Below are 17,437 nucleotides of genomic sequence, written 5' to 3' on the forward strand. Positions count from 1 at the left end.
ATCAATTAATTATTAACAAAACAACTGTCAACAACTTCTAAAAAGATTATCCTAAAGAACTTTGCACAATTGTTATTACAAATCCAGTAAATTTCTACCATGTTTATATTAAAAATTATAGATGACATTGAGCACTACAACATCAACGTTTTACATAACTTTTTAAAATTACTTATACGATTTAAATTATTTACATTTTTTTTCTGTCAAAATATGATTTGTAATGGCTATATTTTAAATAGATTATTTTTAATTGATTTCTTAGAATATTTTGGAAAATTTAAATTGTTTTTTTATTTATTGAAATAATAAAAAATTTGGAATATTTATACAGATAGGAAGTAAACCATTATGGACAATTGTTTTATAAAAAAAGTCTTGGACCAATCATTGCAAAGGGATAACTTCATTGAAGAAACTACTATTACAACGAGGACCAACATCTAGACATAAAGGAATATTCCGAAAAAAAGCATCACTTATATAAATATATCTAAATATAACAAGTAAGTTTTTAATTAACTCATATCGTACGTTATATGTAGTATTTTAATATTAAAAAGTTAATAGTTGCTATAATATTTCTATAAAATTAACTAGGTAATAGGTTATTTTTACAAAACAAATTATCTATTCAAATTACACAATCTAATTTTCCAATATCTTTTAGAAAATGTAAAATTTAACCTTTTTTTAAAAAATAATAAACAAATTTTCATTAACAATACAATTATGAAAAATTCCATTCATTTTCCTTTTCCTTAAAAAAACAAAATAAAATTAATTTCAGTTTTTTAATATTTACATTATAGTTTTTAAAATGAAATATTAGTACTTCACTGTTTAAATTATTTATGTATTTTCTTAAGCAACGTTTCTTTTTAAATTTACAATTTCGTATTTATTCTTTATTTATGTAGATGGACAACAAATCACCATCGACAACGTAGTGAAAAGAAAAAAAAAGTTTCAGTGAATAAATGTTATCAGAACTCGATAGGAATCTGTCGAATCAAGCAAGAAATACATTATTTGGATAAACAAATTTTAATTTAACAAGTAAGTCTTTAATATTTATTTTATAAAATATATCAAATTAAAATCAATAATTATTTTACATAGTATCGTATATTTTCTAGCTGAAAAACAAATATATACAAAGCGTAAATCTACGCCATCTATCAAGCAATTTCGGAATTACAGATTCATTTTTACTTCTTTAAGAAAATATTGTAAAACAATATCAAAACATCATGATGATATCAACAAAAATTGTAATGTCTTTCCATCGTATATAATTACTTTATTTGTCAAATCAACAATAATAATACATAATCCTATTTGTAATATTAATGACAAATTTAAATTTATGACGTCATCAACAGTTGTGGGATTATTTGATGCGGTCTTACAATGCCCGGCCAAGTTTCAAACTATGGTAAACGCGAACACAGTTAAACATAGAAAATGTCAAAAAGAGTAAATGTCGACGAATTTTTAAATTTTGGCATGTCGTCGTCAATCGCGTGAAAAATGCATCACTGGGGTTTATTTCCAAGAGAAACAAATACATTTTACAAATTAAAGGTATTTAATATAACATTGTTAATTTTTATACGATATTATTTTCCATAACCTCTAATTCATATTCGTTTTGTTTCCGATGGTTACAGGATTCATAAAATTGCAGAAAGAGAATTGATACAAGAACTAGATGTTTCACTATCCCTAATAACGAAATAACCAAATATTCGTTTTATTTATTTCGGAAATGCAAAAAAAGCTGACGTCCCAGGTATGGGTTTAGACCATTGAAGAGCCAATTGAGAGAGCTTCAAAATGACGTACTACTCAATCACCTTGAAGCGGTCGAGAATGTGTAAAACTACCCCCAATACTAAAATAACCAAATGTTTATTTTATTTATTTCGGACTCGCAAAAAAAGCTGACGTCCCAGGTAACAAATTAGGCCATTGAAAAACCGCTTAGAAGATGCTAGTTTAACAGCAAAATTTATCATCAATGACTTATCAATAAAACGACTTCTGATAACTTCAAGAGAAATTACCATAAGAAATTTAAATAAACCATCATTGCCAATTTGGAAAGAAAATTATCCAAGTAAAATATTATTTGGATAAATGGATATAAACACAGGTAAAGTTTTATCATGTTCAAATTATAAGTCGTAATTGATATTTGATATAAAATTAACTTTTCATATAATTTTTCAAAATTATTTACACAATTCAAGTTAGTTTTATTGTTTTTGTCAACATTTACATGAATCATATATATGTGTAAGTATTTCAAATAGACGATTTTCAATTTGTTTCCCAAAATTGCTTGATAAATTTAAAATATTTTATTTACTCTTTTGACGGTAAAATTTTTTTCATGTTATAATCCTGTAGATAAAAAACAAACCATCATTAACAATTTCTCTATAAAGAATGCCTTCAATCAGTTATTGAACATGGACGGACTGATAATTTCATTCAAAAAATTACCATCACCATTTTACAAAGTCTTATATCATCTAAAAAGAAAGAAATAATTTAAAAAAATATATTTAAATGAATGAATGAAAACATGATGATGATGATAATTAATCTTAATTTTCTTTTAATATTTATATTATTACTCTTAATTTGAAATATTAGTGTTTTAATGTGTTTCATTTATTTATATATTTTTTTAAATTATTCAAGTTTTTTAAATTTTAATTTCCTAATATTTCTTTTTGAATGTAAAATTTTCCATTTATTTCTCTCAATGGAAATTTAAAAATTATTATATATTTTTAAGTAGACAATAAATCACTACCGACAACTTAGTTATAAAGAAAATCATTCATCAATTATGAAAAAAAAAAGAAGACAATTTTATTAAATAAATGATCATTGAAACTTTGTAAGTATTCGTCGAGTCATCCAAGAAATACTTCATTTAGACACAAATTTCAATTGAACAAGTGTTTTTTATATTCATTTTACGTAACCTATTACGTGTAATATCTACTACTACAAAATCAATAATTACTTTATATAATTTTTAATATTTTCCAGTTTAACACAAGAAATGTAAAACATAAATCCACACAATTTGTCAAACAAATTCGGCATTGTTTACAGATTCCTTTTTATTTCTTTTAAGAAAATAAAGTGACGACAAGAAATGAAATAAAAGAAAACTATAAAGAATAAAATATCGTTTATTTAAAAAAAAAATTAAAATGAATATCACATGCGATATTAAAAATATTCATTACTACATAAATTACTTCCCTTCCTGAAGTATTATAATTAAGAAAAAAGTAAAAGAAACAATAATAATGCGGATAATTACAGATTATTTTTAAATATATTTTTGCATTTTTGATGTTTCAATATCTTAACGAAATTACCAAAAAACTATAATAATTTTCTAAAATTTCATCGCATGTAATTGCCTGATAATATCATATAAAATATCAAATAATTGCCTAATTCGTGAAATTAACAATATGAAATATATTCTAACGTGAAATTTGTGACGCCATTGACAGTTGCGACGTTATCCAATACGGTTCTGCAGTGCCTTTTCCGAATTTGAATCTATGGTAGACACAACCATATTCGAACACGAAGAAGAGTCGTTGAAGACGCCGAGATGGGAACAAGATTTTGGAATATCGTCGTTCATCGCGCAAAGAATACATCGCGGGGATTTATTTTGAGAAGAAACAGAAATATTTCATACATAACAGGTATTTAATATAGAATTTTAAATTGTTACTTGACTTAATTTTTTATAACCTCTAACTCTTTTTCATATTGTTTTAGGTGATTAGGATACCCAAGAAATTACGCAAAAGCAAAACAATACGATAATAGAAAAGTGAGCATACAGAAAAATATTTGATATGATTCAACAACAAGGTGTTTAGTCATAAAGAATGATTCCAATTCGGATTAGATAGTTTTCATCAAGTACGAGTGAATATACCTCTTACAACATAAAAATTACCCCGAGTTAGTTATCAAAGAAACAATTGTAGACAACTTCTAAAGAAATTGTCATAAGGAACTTGCCAAAATTGCCATCACCGATTTGAAATGGATATATTTCTGCAAATGAACAACAAACCATCATTGACCATTGATGATCACTTTTATGAAGAATGTCTTTGACCATTCATCCAAAAAAAAAGCCGTTGATAATTTCATCAAAAAGATTACCGTTGTGACCCTACAAGGACCGATGTCATCTAGACGAGAAGAGGTTTTACAAGAAATAGGATACTCGAATAAAAAGATTCAAATGTACCAAGCAAGTTTTAAATAAACTCATATGGTATATTATATGTAGTGTTTCATATTAAAAAGTTAATAATTTATGTAATGCTTTTATGAAATTGATTAAGTTACTCAATTATTTTTATGGCACTAACTTTTAATATATATTGAATGATTTATATTTTAAACATTTCAATACTTAAATCGTTTATACCTTTTGTTAAACTATTTAAAATAAATATGTTTTAATTTCTTCAAGTTTGGGTAGTATTTGGAAGATATTGACATGAATATGTAACTTTTTGCATCAAAAATTGATAGTTTAAGCTGATATTTGTAGTATTGATGCGGTTTTAGGTACGATATGAGTCGGAGAGGAATCTGTTTAAAATGAGAAGGAAAAACCTGCTATTAATTCAAGAAAGTGAATTTTTAAGTAGTTACCGACAGTTTTAATGTAGATTTCAGGCCGTTAAGTCATGAAAATGCCTATTTTGAATATAATCTACCGTAAATCAAGGGCGAAAACCAATTTTTTGTTCGTTTTAATAAGAAGCAATCTTCAGAGCACTAATTGGTATTAATTGTAATTCGAAGGAGGTTTCGGGGGTTTAAGGTGCGCTCAAAACGATACAATGATTTAAAATTGTATCTGACGTTTCGTTTTAATAAGAAGTCATCTTCAGGGCATTAATTTGTAATAATTGGAATTTGAAGGTTATTCCGAGGGTTTTAAGTTGCGCTGAAGATGATGCAATGATTTAAAATTGTATCCGACGTTTCGTTTTAGTAAGAAGCCATCCTCAGAGCCCTAATTCGTAATAATTGCAATTTAAATTTAAGATTTCTAACCTCATCGTTAGTTGTGAGGTTATCCGATACGATATCTACGATAAGAAGAACAAATGCCAATAAATTACAAGATACTCGTCGATCATGCATTTTTGAAGATTACGGGATCCAAAAATTTATATAAAAACAAAATTACGTACAACAATAAGATGTTTTGTCATGAAGATTGGTTGGATTTCAACTTCAATAGTTATTGTTAAATGCAGATGAAAGTGCCTCTTAAAACTTCATACCATTGCGGAAATTATCATCAATTAATTATTAACAAAACAACTGTCAACAACTTCTAAAAAGATTATCCTAAAGAACTTTGCACAATTGTTATTACAAATCCAGTAAATTTCTACCATGTTTATATTATAAATTATAGATGACATTGAGCACTACAACATCAACGTTTCACATAACTTTTTAAAATTACTTATACGATTTAAATTATTTACATTTTTTTTCTGTCAAAATATGATTTGTAATGGCTATATTTTAAATAGATTATTTTTAATTGATTTCTTAGAATATTTTGGAAAATTTAAATTGTTTTTTTATTTATTGAAATAATAAAAAATTTGGAATATTTATACAGATAGAAAGTAAACCATTATCGACAATTGTTTTATAAAAAATGTCTTGGACCAATCATTGCAAAGGGATAACTTCATTGAAGAAACTACTATTACAATGAGGACCAACATCTAGACATAAAGGAATATTCCGAAAAAAAGCATCACTTATATAAATATATCTAAATATAACAAGTAAGTTTTTAATAAACTCATATCGTACGTTATATGTAGTATTTTAATATTAAAAAGTTAATAGTTGCTATAATATTTTTACAAAATTAACTAGGTGATAGGTTATTTTTACAAAACAAATTATCTATTCAAATTACACAATCTAATTTTCCAATATCTTTTATAAAATGTAAAATTTAACCTTTTTTAAAAAATAATAAAAATAATAAACAAATTTTCATTAACAATACAATTATGAAAAATTCCATTCATTTTCCTTTTCCTTAAAAAAACAAAATAAAACTAATTTCAGTTTTTTAATATTTACATCATAGTTTTTAAAATGAAATATTAGTACTTCACTGTTTAAATTATTTATGTATTTTCTTAAGCAACGTTTCTTTTTAAATTTACAATTTCGTATTTATTCTTTATTTATGTAGATGGACAACAAATCACCATCGACAACGTAATGAAAAGAACAAAAAAGTTTCAGTGAATAAATGTTATCAGAACTCGATAGGAATCTGTCGAATCAAGCAAGAAATACATTATTTGGATAAACAAATTTTAATTTAACAAGTAAGTCTTTAATATTTATTTTATAAAATATATCAAATTAAAATCAATAATTATTTTACATAGTATCGTATATTTTCAAGCTGAAAAGCAAATATATACAAAGCGTAAATCTACGCCATCTATCAAGCAATTTCGGAATTACAGATTCCTTTTTACTTCTTTAAGAAAATAATGTAAAACAATATCAAAACATCATGATGAAATCAACAAAAATTGTAATGTCTTTCCATCGTATATAATTACTTTATTTATCAAATCAACAATAATAATACATAATCCTAATTGTAATATTAATGACAATTTTAAATTTATGACGTCATCAACAGTTGTGGGATTATTTGATGCGGTTTTACAATGTCCATCCAAGTTTCAAACTATGGTAAACGCGAACACAGTTAATCATAGAAAATGTCAAAATGGGTAAATGTCGATGAATTTTTAAATTTTGGCATGTCGTCGTCAATCGCGTGAAAAATGCATCTTTGGGGTTTATTTCCAAGAGAAACAAATACATTTTACAAATTAAAGGTATTTAATATAACATTTTTAATTTTTATACGATATTATTTTCCATAACCTCTAATTCATATTCGTTTTGTTTCCGATGGTTACAGGATTCAAAAAATTGCAGAAAGAGAATTGATACAAGAACTAGATGTTTCACTACCCCTAATAACGAAATAACCAAATATTCGTTTTATTTATTTCGGAAACGCAAAAAAAGCTGACGTCCCAGGTATGGGTTTAGATCATTGAAGAGCCACTTGAGAGAGCTTCAAAATGACGTACTACTCAATCACCTTGAAGCGGTCGAGAATGTGTAAAACTACCCCCAATACTAAAATAACCAAATGTTTATTTTATTTATTTCGGCCTCGCCAAAAAAGCTGACGTCCCAGGTAACAAATTAGGCCATTGAAAAACCGCTTAGAAGAGGGTAGTTTAACAGCAAAATTTATCATCAATGAGTTATCAGTAAGACGACTTCTGATAACTTCAAGAGAAATTACCATAAGAAATTTAAATAAACCATCATTGCCAATTTGGAAAGAAAATTATCCAAGTAAAATATTATTTGGATAAATGGATATAAACACAGGTAAAGTTTTATCATGTTCAAATTATAAGTCGTAATTGATATTTGATATAAAATTAACTTTTCATATAATTTTTCAAAATTATTTACACAATTCAAGTTAGTTTTATTGTTTTTGTCAACATTTACATGAATCATATATATGTGTAAGTATTTCAAATAGACGATTTTCAATTTGTTTCCCAAAATTGCATGATAAATTTAAAATATTTTATTTACTCTTTTGACGGTAAAATTTTTTTCATGTTATAATCCTGTAAGTAAAAAACAAACCATCATTAACAATTTCTCTATAAAGAATGCCTTCAATCAGTTATTGAACATGGACCGACTGATAATTTCATTCAAAAAATTACCATCACCATTTTACAAAGACTTATATCATCTAAAAAGAAAGAAATAATTTAAAAAAATATATTTAAAATGAATGAATGAAAACATGATGATGATGATAATTAATCTTAATTTTCTTTTAATATTTATATTATTACTCTTAATTTGAAATATTAGTGTTTTAATGTGTTTCATTTATTTATATATTTTTTTAAATTATTCAAGTTTTTTAAATTTTAATTTCCTAATATTTCTTTTTGAATGTAAAATTTTCCATTTATTTCTCTCAATGGAAATTTAAAAATTATTATATATTTTTAAGTAGACAATAAATCACTACCGACAACTTAGTTATAAAGAAAATCATTCATCAATTATGAAAAAAAAAAGAAGACAATTTTATTAAATAAATGATCATTGAAACTTTGTAAGTATTCGTCGAGTCATCCAAGAAATACTTCATTTAGACACAAATTTCAATTGAACAAGTGTTTTTTATATTCATTTTATGTAACATATTACGTGTAATATCTACTACTACAAAATCAATAATTACTTTATATAATTTTTAATATTTTCCAGTTTAACACAAGAAATGTAAAACATAAATCCACACAATTTGTCAAACAAATTCGGCATTGTTTACAGATTAATTTTTATTTCTTTTAAGAAAATAAAGTGACGACAAGAAATGAAATAAAAGAAAACTATAAAGAATAAAATATCGTTTATTTAAAAAAAAATTCAAATGAATATCACATGCGATGTTAAAAATATTCATTATAATTAAGAAAAAAGTAAAAGAAACAATAATAATGCGGATAATTACAGATTATTTTTAAATATATTTTTGCATTTTTGATGTTTCAATATCTTAACGAAATTACCAAAAAACTAATAATTTTCTAATATTTCATCGCATGTAATTGCCTAATAATATCGTATATAATATCAAATAATTGCCTAATTCGTGAAATTAACAATATGAAATATATTCAACGTGAAATTTGTGACGCCATTGACAGTTGCGACGTTATCCAATACGCTTCTGCAGTGCCCGTTCCGAATTTGAATCTATGGTAGACACAACCATATTCGAACACGAAGAAGAGTCGTTGAAGACGCCGAGATGAGAACATGGTGCAAATTTCAAGATTTTGGAATATCGTCGTTCATCGCGCAAAGAATACATCGCGGGGATTTATTTTGAGAAGAAACAGAAATATTTCATACATAACAGGTATTTAATATAGAATTTTAAATTGTTACGCGACTTAATTTTTTATAACCTCTAACTCTTTTTCATATTGTTTTAGGTGATTAGGATACCCAAGAAATTACGCAAAAGCAAAACAATACAGATAATAGAAAAGTGAGCATACAGAAAAATATTTGATATGATTCAACAACAAGGTGTTTAGTCATAAAGAATGATTCCAATTCGGATTAGATAGTTTTCATCAAGTACGAGTGAATATACCTCGTACAACATAAAAATTACCCCGAGTTGGTTATCAAAGAAACAATTGTAGACAACTTCTAAAGAAATTGTCATAAGGAACACTGATTTGAGATGGATATATTTCTGCAAATGAATAACAAACCATCATTGACCATTGATGATCACTTTTATGAAGAATGTCTTTTACCATTCATCCAAAAAAAAAGCCGTTGATAATTTCATCAAAAAGATTACCGTTGTGACCCTACAAGGACCGATGTCATCTAGACGAGAAGAGGTTTTCCAAGAAATAGGATACTCGAATAAAAAGATTCAAATGTACCAAGCAAGTTTTAAATAAACTCATATCGTATGTTATATGTAGTGTTTCATATTAAAAAGTTAATAATTTATGTAATGCTTTTATGAAATTGATTAAGTTACTCAATTATTTTTAGGCACTAACTTTTAATATATATTGAATGATTTATATTTTAAACATTTCAATACTTAAATCGTTTATACCTTTTGTTAAACTATTTAAAATAAATATGTTTTAATTTCTTCAAGTTTGGCTAGTATTTGGAAGATATTGACATGAATATGTAACTTTTTGCATCAAAAATTGATAGTTTAAGCTGATATTTGTAGTATTGATGCGGTTTTAGGTACGATATGAGTCGGAGAAGCCAATTTTGACTGGAATCTGTTTAAAATGAGAAGGAAAAACCTGCTATTAATTCAAGAAAGTGAATTTTTAAGTAGTTACCGGCAGTTTTAATGTAGATTTCAGGCCGTTAAGTCATGAAAATGCCTATTTTGAATATAATCTACCGTAAATCCAGGGCGAAAACCAATTTTTTGTTCGTTTTAATAAGAAGCAATCTTCAGAGCACTAATTGGTAATAATTGTAATTTGAAGGAGGTTTCGGGGGTTTAAGGTGCGCTCAAAACGATACAATGATTTAAAATTGTATCCGACGTTTCATTTTAATAAGAAGTCATCTTCAGGGCATTAATTTGTAATAATTGGAATTTGAAGGTTATTCCGAGGGTTTTAAGTTGCGCTGAAGATGATGCAATGATTTAAAATTGTATCCGACGTTTCGTTTTAGTAAGAAGCCATCCTCAGAGCACTAATTCGTAATAATTGCAATTTAAAATTTAAATTTAAGATTTCTAACCTCATCGTTAGTTGTGAGGTTATCCGATACGATATCTACGATAAGAAGAACAAATGCCAATAAATTACAAGATACTCGTCGATCATGCATTTTTGAAGATTACGGGATCCAAAAATTTATATAAAAACAAAATTACGTACAACAATGAGATGTTTTGTCATGAAGATTGGTTGGATTTCAACTTCAATAGTTATTGTTAAATGCAGATGAAAATCCCTCGTAAAACTTCATACCATTGCGGAAATTATCATCAATTAATTATTAACAAAACAACTGTCAACAACTTCTAAAAAGATTATCCTAAAGAACTTTGCACAATTGTTATTACAAATTCGACTACAAAAATATCACTGAAATAAATAAATACAAACATATCCAGTAAATTTCTACCATGTTTATATTATAAATTATAGATGACATTGAGCACTACAACATCAATGTTTCACATAACTTTTTAAAATTACTTATACGATTTTAATTATTTACATTTTTTTTCTGTCAAAATATGATTTGTAATGGCTATATTTTAAATAGATTATTTTTAATTGATTTCTTAGAATATTTTGGAAAATTTAAATTGTTTTTTTATTTATTGAAATAATAAAAAATTTGGAATATTTATGCAGATAGAAAGTAAACCATTATCGACAATTGTTTTATAAAAAATGTCTTGGACCAATCATTGCAAAGGGATAACTTCATTGAAGAAACTACTATTACAATGAGGACCAACATCTAGACATAAAGGAATATTCCGAAAAAAAGCATCACTTATATAAATATATCTAAATATAACAAGTAAGTTTTTAATAAACTCATATCGTACGTTATATGTAGTATTTTAATATTAAAAAGTTAATAGTTACTATAATATTTTTATAAAATTAACTAGGTAATAGGTTATTTTTACAAAACAAATTATCTATTCAAATTACACAATCTAATTTTCCAATATCTTTTATAAAATGTATAATTTAACCTTTTTTAAAAAATAATAAAAATAATAAACAAATTTTCATTAACAATACAATTATTCATTTTCCTTTTCCTTAAAAAAACAAAATAAAACTAATTTCAGTTTTTTAATATTTACATCATAGTTTTTAAAATTAAATATTAGTACTTCACTGTTTAAATTATTTATGTATTTTCTTAAGCAACGTTTCTTTTTAAATTTACAATTTCGTATTTATTCTTTATTTATGTAGATGGACAACAAATCACCATCGACATAGTAATGAAAAGAAAAAAAAACTTTCAGTGAATAAATGTTATCAGAACTCGATAGGAATCTGTCGAATCAAGCAACAAATACATTATTTGGATAAACAAATTTTAATTTAACAAGTAAGTCTTTAATATTTATTTTATAAAATATATCAAATTAAAATCAATAATTATTTTACATAGTATCGTATATTTTCAAGCTGAAAAACAAATATATACAAAGCGTAAATCTACGCCATCTATCAAGCAATTTCGGAATTACAGATTCCTTTTTACTTCTTTAAGAAAATAATGTAAAACAATATCAAAACATCATGATGAAATCAACAAAAATTGTAATGTCTTTCCATCGTATATAATTACTTTATTTGTCAAATCAACAATAATAATACATAATCCTAATTGTAATATTAATGACAATTTTAAATTTATGACGTCTTCAACAGTTGTGGGATTATTTAATGCGGTTTTACATTGACCATCCAAGTTTCAAACTATGGTAAACGCGAACACAGTTAAACATAGAAAATGTCAAAATGGGTAAATGTCGATGAATTTTTAAATTTTGGCATGTCGTCGTCAATCGCGTGAAAAATGCATCATTGGGGTTTATTTCCAAGAGAAACAAATACATTTTACAAATTAAAGGTATTTAATATAACATTTTTAATTTTTATACGATATTATTTTCCATAACCTCTAATTCATATTCGTTTTGTTTCCGATGGTTACAGGATTCAAAAAATTGCAGAAAGAGAATTGATACAAGAACTAGATGTTTCACTACCCCTAATAACGAAATAAACAAATATTCGTTTTATTTATTTCGGGAACGCAAAAAAAGCTGACGTCCCAGGTATGGGTTTAGACCATTGAAGAGCCACTTGAGAGAGCTTCAAAATGACGTACTACTCAATCACCTAGAAGCGGTCGAGAATGTGTAAAACTACCCCCAATACTAAAATAACCAAATGTTTATTTTATTTATTTCAGACTCGCAAAAAAAGCTGACGTCCCAGGTAACAAATTAGGCCATTGAAAAACCGCTTAGATGAGGGTAGTTTAACAGCAAAATTTATCATCAATGAGTTATCAATAAAACGACTTCTGATAACTTCAAGAGAAATTACCATAAGAAATTTAAATAAACCATCATTGCCAATTTGGAAAGAAAATTATCCAAGTAAAATATTATTTGGATAAATGGATATAAACACAGGTAAAGTTTTATCATGTTCAAATTATAAGTCGTAATTGATATTTGATATAGAATTAACATTTTATATAATTTTTCAAAATTATTTACACAATTCAAGTTAGTTTTATTGTTTTTGTCAACATTTACATGAATCATAAATATGTGTAAGTATTTCAAATAGACGATTTTCAATTTGTTTCCCAAAATTGCATGATAAATTTAAAATATTTTATTTACTCTTTTGACGGTAACATTTTTTTCATGTTATAATCCTGTAGATAAAAAACAAACCATCATTAACAATTTCTCTATAAAGAATGCCTTCAATCAGTTATTGAACATGGACCGACTGATAATTTCATTCAAAAAATTACCATCACCATTTTACAAAGACTTATATCATCTAAAAAGAAAGAAATTATTAAAAAAAATATATTTAAATGAATGAATGAAAACATGATGATGATGATAATTAATCTTAATTTTCTTTTAATATTTATATTATTATTCTTAATTTGATATATTAGTGTTTTAATGTGTTTCATTTATTTATATATTTTTTTAAATTATTCAAGTTTTTTAAATTTTAATGGTAGACACAACCATATTCGAAGATTTTGGAATATCGTCGTTCATCGCGGGGATTTATTTTGAGAAGAAACAGAAATATTTCATACATAACAGGTATTTAATATAGAATTTTAAATTGTTACGCGACTTAATTTTTTATAACCTCTAACTCTTTTTCATATTGTTTTAGGTGATTAGGATACCCAAGAAATTACGCAAAAGCAAAACAATACAGATAGTAGAAAAGTGAGCATACAGAAAAATATTTGATATGATTCAACAACAAGGTGTTTAGTCATAAAGAATGATTCCAATTCGGATTAGATAGTTTTCATCAAGTACGAGTGAATATACCTCGTACAACATAAAAATTACTGCGAGTTAGTTATCTAAGAAACAATTGTAGACAACTTCTAAAGAAATTGTCATAAGGAACTTGCCAAAATTGCCATCACCGATTTGAGATGGATATATTTCTGCAAATGAACAACAAACCATCATTGACCATTGATGATCACTTTTATGAAGAATGTCTTTGACCATTCATCCAAAAAAAAAGCCGTTGATAATTTCATCAAAAAGATTACCGTTACCATCTAGACGAGAAGAGGTTTTCCAAGAAATAGGATACTCGAATAAAAAGATTCAAATGTACCAAGCAAGTTTTAAATAAACTCATATCGTATGTTATATGTAGTGTTTCATATTAAAAAGTTAATAATTTATGTAATGCTTTTATGAAATTGATTAAGTTACTCAATTATTTTTACGGCACTAACTTTTAATATATATTGAATGATTTATATTTTAAACATTTCAATAATTAAATCGTTTATACCTTTTGTTAAACTATTTAAAATAAATATGTTTTAATTTCTTCAAGTTTGGCTAGTATTTGGAAGATATTGACATGAATATGTAACTTTTTGCATCAAAAATTGATAGTTTAAGCTGATATTTGTAGTATTGATCCGGTTTTAGGTACGATATGAGTCGGAGAAGAATCTGTTTAAAATGAGAAGGAAAAACCTGCTATTAATTCAAGAAAGTGAATTTTTAAGTAGTTACTGGCAGTTTTAATGTAGATTTCAGGCCGTTAAGTCATGAAAATGCCTATTTTGAATATAATCAAGGGCGAAAACCAATTTTTTGTTCGTTTTAATAAGAAGCAATCTTCAGAGCACTAATTGGTAATAATTGTAATTTGAAGGAGGTTTCGGGGGTTTAAGGTGCGCTCAAAACGATACAATGATTTAAAATTGTATCCGACGTTTCGTTTTAATAAGAAGTCATCTTCAGGGCATTAATTTGTAATAATTGGAATTTGAAGGTTATTGCGAGCGTTTTAAGTTGCGCTGAAGATGATGCAATGATTTAAAATTGTATCCGACGTTTCGTTTTAGTAAGAAGCCATCCTCAGAGCACTAATTCGTAATAATTGCAATTTAAAATTTAAATTTAAGATTTCTAACCTCATCGTTAGTTGTGAGGTTATCCGATACGATATCTACGATAAGAAGAACAAATGCCAATAAATTACAAGATACTCGTCGATCATGCATTTTTGAAGATTACGGGATCCAAAAATTTATATAAAAACAAAATTACGTACAACAATGAGATGTTTTGTCATGAAGATTGGTTGGATTTCAACTTCAATAGTTATTGTTAAATGCAGATGAAAGTGCCTCGTAAAACTTCATACCATTGCGGAAATTATCATCAATTAATTATTAACAAAACAACTGTCAACAACTTCTAAAAAGATTATCCTAAAGAACTTTGCACAATTGTTATTACAAATTCAACTACAAAAATATCACTCGAATAAATAAATACAAACATATCCACTAAATTTCTACCATGTTTATATTATAAATTATAGATGACATTGAGCACTACAACATCAACGTTTCACATAACTTTTTAAAATTACTTATACGATTTAAATTATTTACATTTTTATTTTTAATTGATTTCTTAGAATATTTTGGAAAATTTAAATTGTTTTTTTATTTATTGAAATAATAAAAAATTTGTAATATTTATACAGATAGAAAGTAAACCATTATCGACAATTGTTTTATAAAAAATGTCTTGGCCCAATCATTGCAAAGGGATAACTTCATTGAAGAAACTACTATTACAACGAGGACCAACATCTAGACATAAAGGAATATTCCGAAAAAAAGCATCACTTATATAAATATATCTAAATATAACAAGTAAGTTTTTAATAAACTCTTATCGTACGTTATATGTAGTATTTTAATATTAAAAAGTTAATAGTTGCTATAATATTTTTATAAAATTAACTAGGTAATAGGTTATTTATACAAAACAAATAATCTATTCAAATTACACAATCTAATTTTCCAATATCTTTTATAAAATGTAAAATTTAACCTTTTTTTAAAAAATAAAAATAATAAACAAATTTTCATTAACAATACAATTATGAAAAATTCCATTCATTTTCCTTTTCCTTAAAAAAACAAAATAAAACTAATTTCAGTTTTTTAATATTTACATCATAGTTTTTAAAATGAAATATTAGTACTTCACTGTTTAAATTATTTATGTATTTTCTTAAGCAACGTTTCTTTTTAAATTTACAATTTCGTATTTATTCTTTATTTATGTAGATGGACAACAAATCACCATCGACAACGTAATGAAAAGAAAAAAAAAGTTTCAGTGAATAAATGTTATCAGAACTCGATAGGAATCTGTCGAATCAAGCAAGAAATACATTATTTGGATAAACAAATTTTAATTTAACAAGTACGTCTTTAATATTTATTTTATAAAATATATCAAATTAAAATCAATAATTATTTTACATAGTGTCGTATATTTTCAAGTTGAAAAACAAATATATACAAAGCGTAAATCTACGCCATCTATCAAGCAATTTCGGAATTACAGATTCCTTTTTACTTCTTTAAGAAAATAATGTAAAACAATATCAAAACATCATGATGAAATCAACAAAAATTTTAATGTCTTTCCATCGTATATAATTACTTTATTTGTCAAATCAACAATAATAATACATAATCCTAATTGTAATATTAATGACAATTTTAAATTTATGACGTCATCAACAGTTGTGGGATTATTTGATGCGGTTTTACAATGCCCATCCAAATTTCAAACTATGGTAAACGAGAACACAGTTAAACATAGAAAATGTCAAAAAGGGTAAATGTCGACGAATTTTTAAATTTTGGCATGTCGTCGTCAATCGCGTGAAAAATGCATCACTGGGGTTTATTTCCAAGAGAAACAAATACATTTTACAAATTAAAGGTATTTAATATAACATTTTTAATTTTTTTACGATATTATTTTCCATAACCTCTAATTCATATTCGTTTTGTTTCCGATGGTTACAGGATTCAAAAAATTGCAGAAAGAGAATTGATACAAGAACTAGATGTTTCACTATCCCTAATAACGAAATAACCAAATATTCGTTTTATTTATTTCGGAAATGCAAAAAAAGCTGACGTCCCAGGTATGGGTTTAGACCATTGAAGAGCCACTTGAGAGAGCTTCAAAATGACGTACTACTCAATCACCTTGAAGCGGTCGAGAATGTGTAAAACTACCCCCAATACTAAAATAACCAAATGTTTATTTTATTTATTTCGGACTCGCAAAAAAAGCTGACGTCCCAGGTAACAAATTAGGCCATTGAAAAACCGCTTAGAAGAGGCTAGTTTAACAGCAAAATTTATCATCAATGAGTTATCAATAAAACGACTTCTGATAACTTAAAGAGAAATTTCCATAAGAAATTTAAATAAACCATCATTGCCAATTTGGAAAGAAAATTATCCAAGTAAAATATTATTTGGATAAATGGATATAAACACAGGTAAAGTTTTATCATGTTCAAATTATAAGTCGTAATTGATATTTGATATAAAATTAACT

The 17,437-nt window shown here is 25.8% G+C and overlaps 1 long non-coding RNA gene across 10 annotated transcripts; it reads left to right on the forward strand.

Moving 5' to 3' along the window:
- Positions 1–334: 334 nt before the first annotated feature.
- Positions 335–17,033, forward strand: LOC132708384 (uncharacterized). Of its 10 annotated transcripts, none has more exons than XR_009619921.1 (16): positions 335–506; positions 921–1,059; positions 1,386–1,587; positions 1,674–2,158; positions 4,636–5,885; positions 6,308–6,446; positions 6,773–6,974; positions 7,061–9,115; positions 9,192–11,298; positions 12,462–12,667; positions 12,721–12,946; positions 13,522–13,609; positions 13,686–13,833; positions 13,902–15,720; positions 16,141–16,279; positions 16,894–17,033. It is a non-coding gene; the product is annotated as an uncharacterized LOC132708384 (long non-coding RNA). The 10 variants fall into 10 exon arrangements; XR_009619913.1 differs by having other exon boundaries at positions 7,061–7,545; positions 8,901–9,115; positions 13,686–15,720; XR_009619919.1 differs by having other exon boundaries at positions 7,061–7,545; positions 8,930–9,115; positions 13,686–15,720.
- Positions 17,034–17,437: the final 404 nt, after the last annotated feature.

Source organism: Cylas formicarius, unplaced genomic scaffold, assembly GCF_029955315.1.
Source record: "Cylas formicarius isolate icCylForm1 unplaced genomic scaffold, icCylForm1.1 PGA_scaffold_10__41_contigs__length_53128322, whole genome shotgun sequence".
Lineage (NCBI taxonomy): Eukaryota > Metazoa > Arthropoda > Insecta > Coleoptera > Brentidae > Cylas > Cylas formicarius.